General features: G+C 36.1%; 1 protein-coding gene across 2 annotated transcripts in view; it reads right to left on the reverse strand.

Moving 5' to 3' along the window:
* yars1 (tyrosyl-tRNA synthetase 1) overlaps positions 1–7,156 on the reverse strand; it is a 239,454-nt gene that overhangs the window by 130,013 nt on the left and 102,285 nt on the right. The window lies entirely within an intron of this gene.

Raw genomic sequence — 7,156 nt, forward strand, 5'->3', positions numbered from 1 at the left:
GAAATTTTTGATTATACTGATTGGACTTGATTAGGAAAGCCACACACCTGTTTATATAAGACCTTCCAGATCACAATGCATGTCAGAGCAAATGAGAATCATTAAGGTCAAAGGAACTGCCTGAAGAGCTCAGAGACAGAATTGTGGCAAGGCACAGATCTGGCCAAGGTTCAAAAATTTTTTTTGCTGCACTTAAGGTTCCTAAGAGCACAGTGGCCTCCATAATCCTCAAATGGAAGACGTTTGGGACGACCAGAACCATTCCTAGAGCTGGCCGACCGGCCAAACTGAGCTATCGGGGGAGAAGAGCCTTGGTGAGAGAGGTAAAGAAGAACCCAAAGATCACTGTGGCTGAGCTCCAGAGATGCAGTCGGGAGATGGGAGAAAGTTGTAGAAAGTCAACCATCACTGCAGCCCTTCACCAGTGGGGCTTTATAGCAGAGTGGCCCGACGGAAGCCTCTCCTCAGTGCAGGACACATGAAAACCCGCATGGAGTTCTCCAAGATGGTGAGAAATAAGATTCTCTGGTCTGATGAGACCAAGATAGAACTTTTTGGCCTTAATTCTAAGTGGTATGTGTGGAGAAAACCAGGCACTGCTCATCACCTGTCCAGTACAGTCTCAACAATGAAGCATGGTGGTGGCAGCATCATGCTGTGGGGGTGTTTTTCAGCTGCAGGGACAGGACGACTGGTTGCAATCAAGGGAAAGATGAATGCGGCCAAGCACAGGGATATCCTGGACGAAAACCTTCTCCAGAGTGCTTTGGACCTCAGACTGGGCTGAAGGTTTACCTTCCAACAAGACAATGACCCTAAGCACACAGCTAAAATAACGATGGAGTGGCTTCACAACAACTCCGTGACTGTTCTTGAATGGCCCAGCCAGAGCAATGACTTAAACCCAATTGAGCATCTCTGGAGAGACCTAAAAATAGCTGTCCACAAACGTTTACCGTCCAACTTGACAGAACTGGAGAGGATCTGCAAGGAGGAATGGCAGAGGATCCCTGAATCCAGGTGTGAAAAACTTGTTGCAGCCTTCCCAAAAAGACTCATGGCTGTATTAGATCAAAAGGGGGCTTCTACTAAATACTGAGCAAAGGGTCTGAATACTTAGGACCATGTGATATTTTAGTTTTTCTTTTTTAATAAATCTGCAACAGTGTCAACAATTCTGTGTTTTTCTGTCAGTATGGGGTGCTATGTGTACATTCATGAGGAAAAGAAATGAACTTAAATGATTTTAGCGAATGGCTGCAAAATAAAAAAGAGTGAAAAATTTAAGGGGGTCTGAATACTTTCCGTACCCACTGTATATATATATAATATGATGGACAGATAATATACGTTTCTTGCTAGACACTTTTATCCAACCTCACTTACAACTACAGATGCTGAACAGTTAAACTCCAGGGCCCAACTGTGGCATCAGTCTTCTGATCACTGGCATAAAGCTATAACTCTGTCCTGTGTCAGCTGGTAATATAATTCTTTAAGTAAATGTGCTGGACTGAGGTTAAATGTAAAGAAATAACTTTAGGTCATTACTCATGTTCTTTTGTATGAGAAAGTAATTAGCTTCAGTGTGAAAACAGGTGATCTGGTGTGAGTGGTCTATGAGTGTGTTTTTGAATGAAAATATGTATGCCACCACTACTGTCTACTACAACCCTCATGGTTTGTTTGAGATATAAACACACCTGCTCTTTGGAGGTCGTGTGTGTGGGGTGCAGAGATCAGGTACAGTGAGCTTGTTGATAATATAGCAGCAGGTGGTACTGCCATAAAGCTGCTGTCACGTTTCCTGAATTTACCTACAACAAAAATCAATGTGGGCAAAGGTGGCACTCCGTTATGCAAAGCTCACTGTACGCACATCACTCAAGCAAGCAACAGAGGCTTTGCTCTTTCTATTGAAAAGCAGAATTAGTGCATGCTAGCTGCAAAATAATTGAGCTGTTTTTGTGTAACAGATCAGTAGGCAAATGAGACAGTTTGAGGCTTCACCAGGCACCACTACCTTTCTGCTAACTTTCTGTGGTACTTCCCTCTGGTGTGTGGTTGCTAACGGCCCTCTCTCACATTTCAGCTTGTGTGTTTATTTTGGCCCTGCTCCTGTTAACGGACCCGCTGCTCCTGAATTTACCTGGAAACTTCCCAAGTGCAAAGCCCAGGGGTTTCCCATTAGCGATAAGCAGTTGCACACACTCAACACAAACTCTGTCTCTTTCTTATATAAAACTTATATAGTTATATATGTAAGACTTGTATGAAACTCTGGACAGAGTAAAACACATTCACCCAGTTTATGATGTTTAATGGTCTATTTTATATATATATATATATATATATATATATATATATATATATATATATATATATATATATATATATATATATATATAAAAAACAAAACATTTTTATTTTGCAGCTGGGTGACCAAAGAGACAAAGACGTTTAATTTGCATTAACTTGACATCTAGTTTTTACAACTATGTTTCACCGATATATTCCTTCATTATCATAAGTAAAAAAAATTATTTTCAATTACATTTCTGCCAGACGTCACACACTGTCTTCTTTAAATTATGTTTGGATTCTAAGACGATTCACACAAAAATTGGACCTTTGCCTATAACCTTATTGTGGATTGTTGACTTTGGACAGGACACTGTTCAAATTTTCTTGAAAATTTGTATTTGTGGATGCAAAAATTCCCAATTTATTTAAATACATGCAGACATTTGCACTCAGCTGTATTTCTTAGAGTTAGAATGATGACTATAATAATAATAATAATGAAAAGCCAGTAAAATAAAAGTAAATTTTCTCCATTTCGAAATAATTATATACTGGTAATCTGTTGGGTTCTATTATTCTTTCTCTTTTAGATCCTTCATTGTAACAAATACTAGATTTGATCAATTATTTTCAATGTTTGAATAATAATAACTGTTTATTACAACATTTGTAGTTATATAGTTGTAATGATGAACTATTATTTGATTATTAAAGTAGAAATGCTGGGCCTTCTCATGTTTCTTGACATTCACAGGAAAATCAGCTCACTGGACTTTTAAGTGGATGCCACTGGTCACTATGGAAACCAAGCTGTATTCACTCCAGAATTCCACATTTCCCCAAGCTGAATGACCTGAATGAAAAAAATCCTGAAATTATAATTTTTTTCTGTTCTGTTGATTTGTTCCTGATTTGTTTTCCCATATGCCTGTCTCCTCTATTGGAGTGTAAACCTTTATTAGTGTTAGGGTTAGTTGCCATTACTGTTACAATCATGTCTTTCCCTGTGTAGCAAGTTTAGTTTGAATCCAACCTTATATAATAAAATGACTTAAAATATATATCATATTACTAAGGTTTCTGAACAACTCCTGAATAAAATAAAGAACTCAGACAGGCAATGTTTAAAATGGATTAAAATGGTCCTGATCGGAGAGAAATTTTAATTACCCTGTATTTTTAATAATCTGTACAGTAATTATAAAACCCACATTGTGGCTGACAGTTGCATTACCACAAATGGCCTGAGATGCACAAAAGACACTTTACTAAATAATGGTCCTCGGGTTCTTCAGGGTATCTGCAACAATGTCAATGATGGGCTGTTGTGAAATTCTAATAGTTATGATGTCACTACCATCATCCTATTTACATATTCACTATTTTATAATTATTATTATTCACTATATTATAATGCTGTTCATGGCTGCCAACAGGCAAATGTACAGTATCTTTTCAGATAAGTGTAGTGTTTTTTTTTTTACATCTTCAAGGATTTTAAATGTAGAACTGTGTATGACACTGGCCTTTTTAAAATGCATAGTAGCTGCTGGGTTCATTTTATTTGGATTTACTCAGTTATTTTTGTATCTTCCATATGATATAATCGCACGATATATATACAAAATGTAGGTGGACTATATTGTAATGTATGAAATATACATCCAAATATGTTTATTACAACATTTAATAACAACTAACCAACACATTTTTATGTGCCGCAATAACAGTTCAAATATATTTATTTATGTATGTAAATATAAATGTTTAGAAAAATGTAAGGATGGGTGACAAATAAGAGGAAAATATAACATAAAATGTGCAAAGTCACCATGAGTTGGCAGAACAGCTACTTGACACAGATGGTACAGATCCTCTGGAACTGCATGCAAAACCTCTCTAGTGAACTTTTGTGCCCTGTGTATGGAGGTGGAGTCGTCTCTGCCATCAGGGTAGGAATGCAAATCATAGGATAAGGGTGATTAATCTGAATACGTTTGTACTGATTTGCAGTGAGCCTGGTCTGTGTATCTGTGAGCACCATGTGTTAGGTGTTGTTTATCAAAAAGTGAATAAAGAGTCTGAAGTTTTCAGTTTATGCCTGCATGCAACTGTGCAGCTTGTACAGTCCAAAACGGAACTCATTTTCAAAAGTATTGATTGTACGTAAATCCTTTCCAGATGGAGTCCCTTTCCTGATGGTCCCCCCCAAAAAGTACATCAAATACACTGCGTAGTGTCTAGTTTATTTTTCCTCTAGGTTACTCACAGATCTCATGTCCAATCCCTATGTCTAGAGTACACATATTGTGACATAAAACTAAGCAATGAAATACTTAAACATTTGGAAAATAAACATCTGCTTAATAGACTTCTCAAACGTACCAAGTGCATTAAACAGTTCTAACAAATTTAATGCTTGTGTAAATGGTCATTCATATATATATATATATATATATATATATATATATATATATATATATATATATATATATATATATATATATATACATGGTTTATTTATACGCCACTGCCCTCTTGTGGTAGATTAAGACTATTTCACCTGCTCTAACGTCTCAATTTTAGGGCTATTGTACATGTAAAAACATAAAAATCACAAAGAAGTCAAAATGACAATAAAGCATCTCTATAACCAGCAAGACAGTTATTTTGTTCATTTAGCTGTAGCTATTTGATGTGCAAGCTGAGCAACCTTTTGAACATTTTATTAACTAGTTATTCATATTGAGTGCTTTTTAACTAAATATGGCACAGAGACAATAAATCCAGATCATGATCTCAATTTTAAACGTATTTTATTTTATTTATTTATTTTTTTCAAGTGAGCATACAAAAACAAAACAAAAAAACATTCTTTGAACTAAGTCCTCAGACCAGTCTTTAGTAGTAGGGAACAGTTTTTTCTGTTCCCTACTCACAACTTTAGGTCCTACCTACAAAATACCTTCCTCATACAGGTATTTGCATCTCTTGTTGAAAATTCCCTGACAATGAATGATGCCCGGTTTCATTTACCCTAAAAATGTTTTCTGTCCCAAGTCACCGCTATTAGGACATGTTTTATGATTAGTAGGTGTTATATATTGATAAAAATAGGTGTTATAAATTGATGGGACATCAGATTCTAGCTGGAAAAACAAAAACAAAATCACTTACTCATAAGCTGTAATTAGTATTTCAACTGAGTTTAAAATGTGTGTAGTTTTGAAAGATGACTTCATGAATGTGAATATTTATTGAATGGCTAATCCTCCTCCCCACCCCATGAATATTTGACCACTGCTCCACTGTTCAGTATTTCTTTAGTTCTGGAGAGAAATCATAGCTTCTAAGCCTTTACATAAAATGCAGTTATCTTTTAGCTTTACCAAAACAGTTATAAAACAGAAATAACCTGCCATTTGTGGTATTTATTTCATGTGATATTTATTGGTAATTCTGTCTGTAGGCCAGAGGAAGTGAGCAGAAGACCACAAACAAAACTGAACTTAATAAATGACAAGTTTATTGTTGCACAAAATGTACAAAATAACAAGCAAATGGACAGCCCTCTCCCTCCCCCCCATCCAACTTGCCCATTACTTTTTCCCCCTCAGTATGAAGTTGAAGAGCTGGAACCTGTGACTACAGCAAGTCCAATAGTCCGAGCCAAATGCAAGGTTTTCTTAGACACAACACACACCCAATTCAGTTCACTGAACATTTGAAAATGAATAAAAACACTGTATTTACACAATTTCATCCGAAGTTGTACAGCATGCCATCTATTTATTTATACAGAATATGCTTGTAAACATACCCCTGTATAAAAAATATACTGTTAGATCAAATTAAGTTCAACTAAGGGCTATAGACATCGAAATACAACACTGTGTTTGTTGCATCTTAATTTTATTAAATAGTTTATTTTTTAAATACTCACTTGTTTATGACATGATCACCTTTTTTTAAAATTGCATCTTACTAAAAGAAACATTCTCTAGTTGACTGTAAGCGCATCAGTTCCATGGCCTTTTAGATGGCTGGTGGAAAATCCTCTGCTTATTCACTTATTTACACAAAAACATACTACTTGTTTTTTTTTTTTATCACCTGTATGCCCTTTATGTGTGTGTTTGTGTGCCTGTGTGTATGTGTGTAAGTGTAATTGATTGTTTTCCAGGTTTCTACAAGTGTAAACGTGTCCAGAACTTGAACTTGAGTACACTAATAGGCAATGTCCAGTATTTCTGACCAGTAAACTTAATACACTATGAGTGTGTTTTTATGTTGTACTGTTAAGTTAAATTGGTGCTAAGCAGATCCTGTAGTTTACTCAATATGTAATAAACTCCTGATAATCTACAGGGTCCTCAAATGAGATGGTTGCAGAGAAAGGAGCAGCAGCGCTGAGTGAAATGTGAGCGGCTTCTGAGTTTCATGGCTTTGCTTCGAATTCCTTCTCGCACAGTTTCCTGAAGCAGGACAATTCCTAATTCAGTGCACATTTGTACATGTACATCGTACTAAGGCCTTTTTTTTTGTTCATGAACTGTTCGTTGTTCATTCTATATTGGCACAAAACAGCTTATCGAAACTGCGTTTGCAGTCAATATTTTATTTCAGTATTGCTGTACAGCACTAGTGAAGAAGTCAAACAAATATCCTTAACCTGTGCTTTTCAAATATATACAGCAACGTATGTCTCTTGTTTTACAGGTACTGAGTTTCGGCAGAAATATAACATGGCATGCTTCACAAATTGATTTTGTAACTGAAACTTGGAAAGGAAGAAGAATTAAATAAAATACTCCTGCAGAATGCAAAGGAAGAAGCATGGGTGCAGATGACG

The sequence above is a fragment of the Silurus aristotelis genome (genome assembly GCF_946808225.1).
Source record: "Silurus aristotelis genome assembly, chromosome: 21".
Taxonomy (NCBI): Eukaryota; Metazoa; Chordata; class Actinopteri; order Siluriformes; family Siluridae; genus Silurus; species Silurus aristotelis.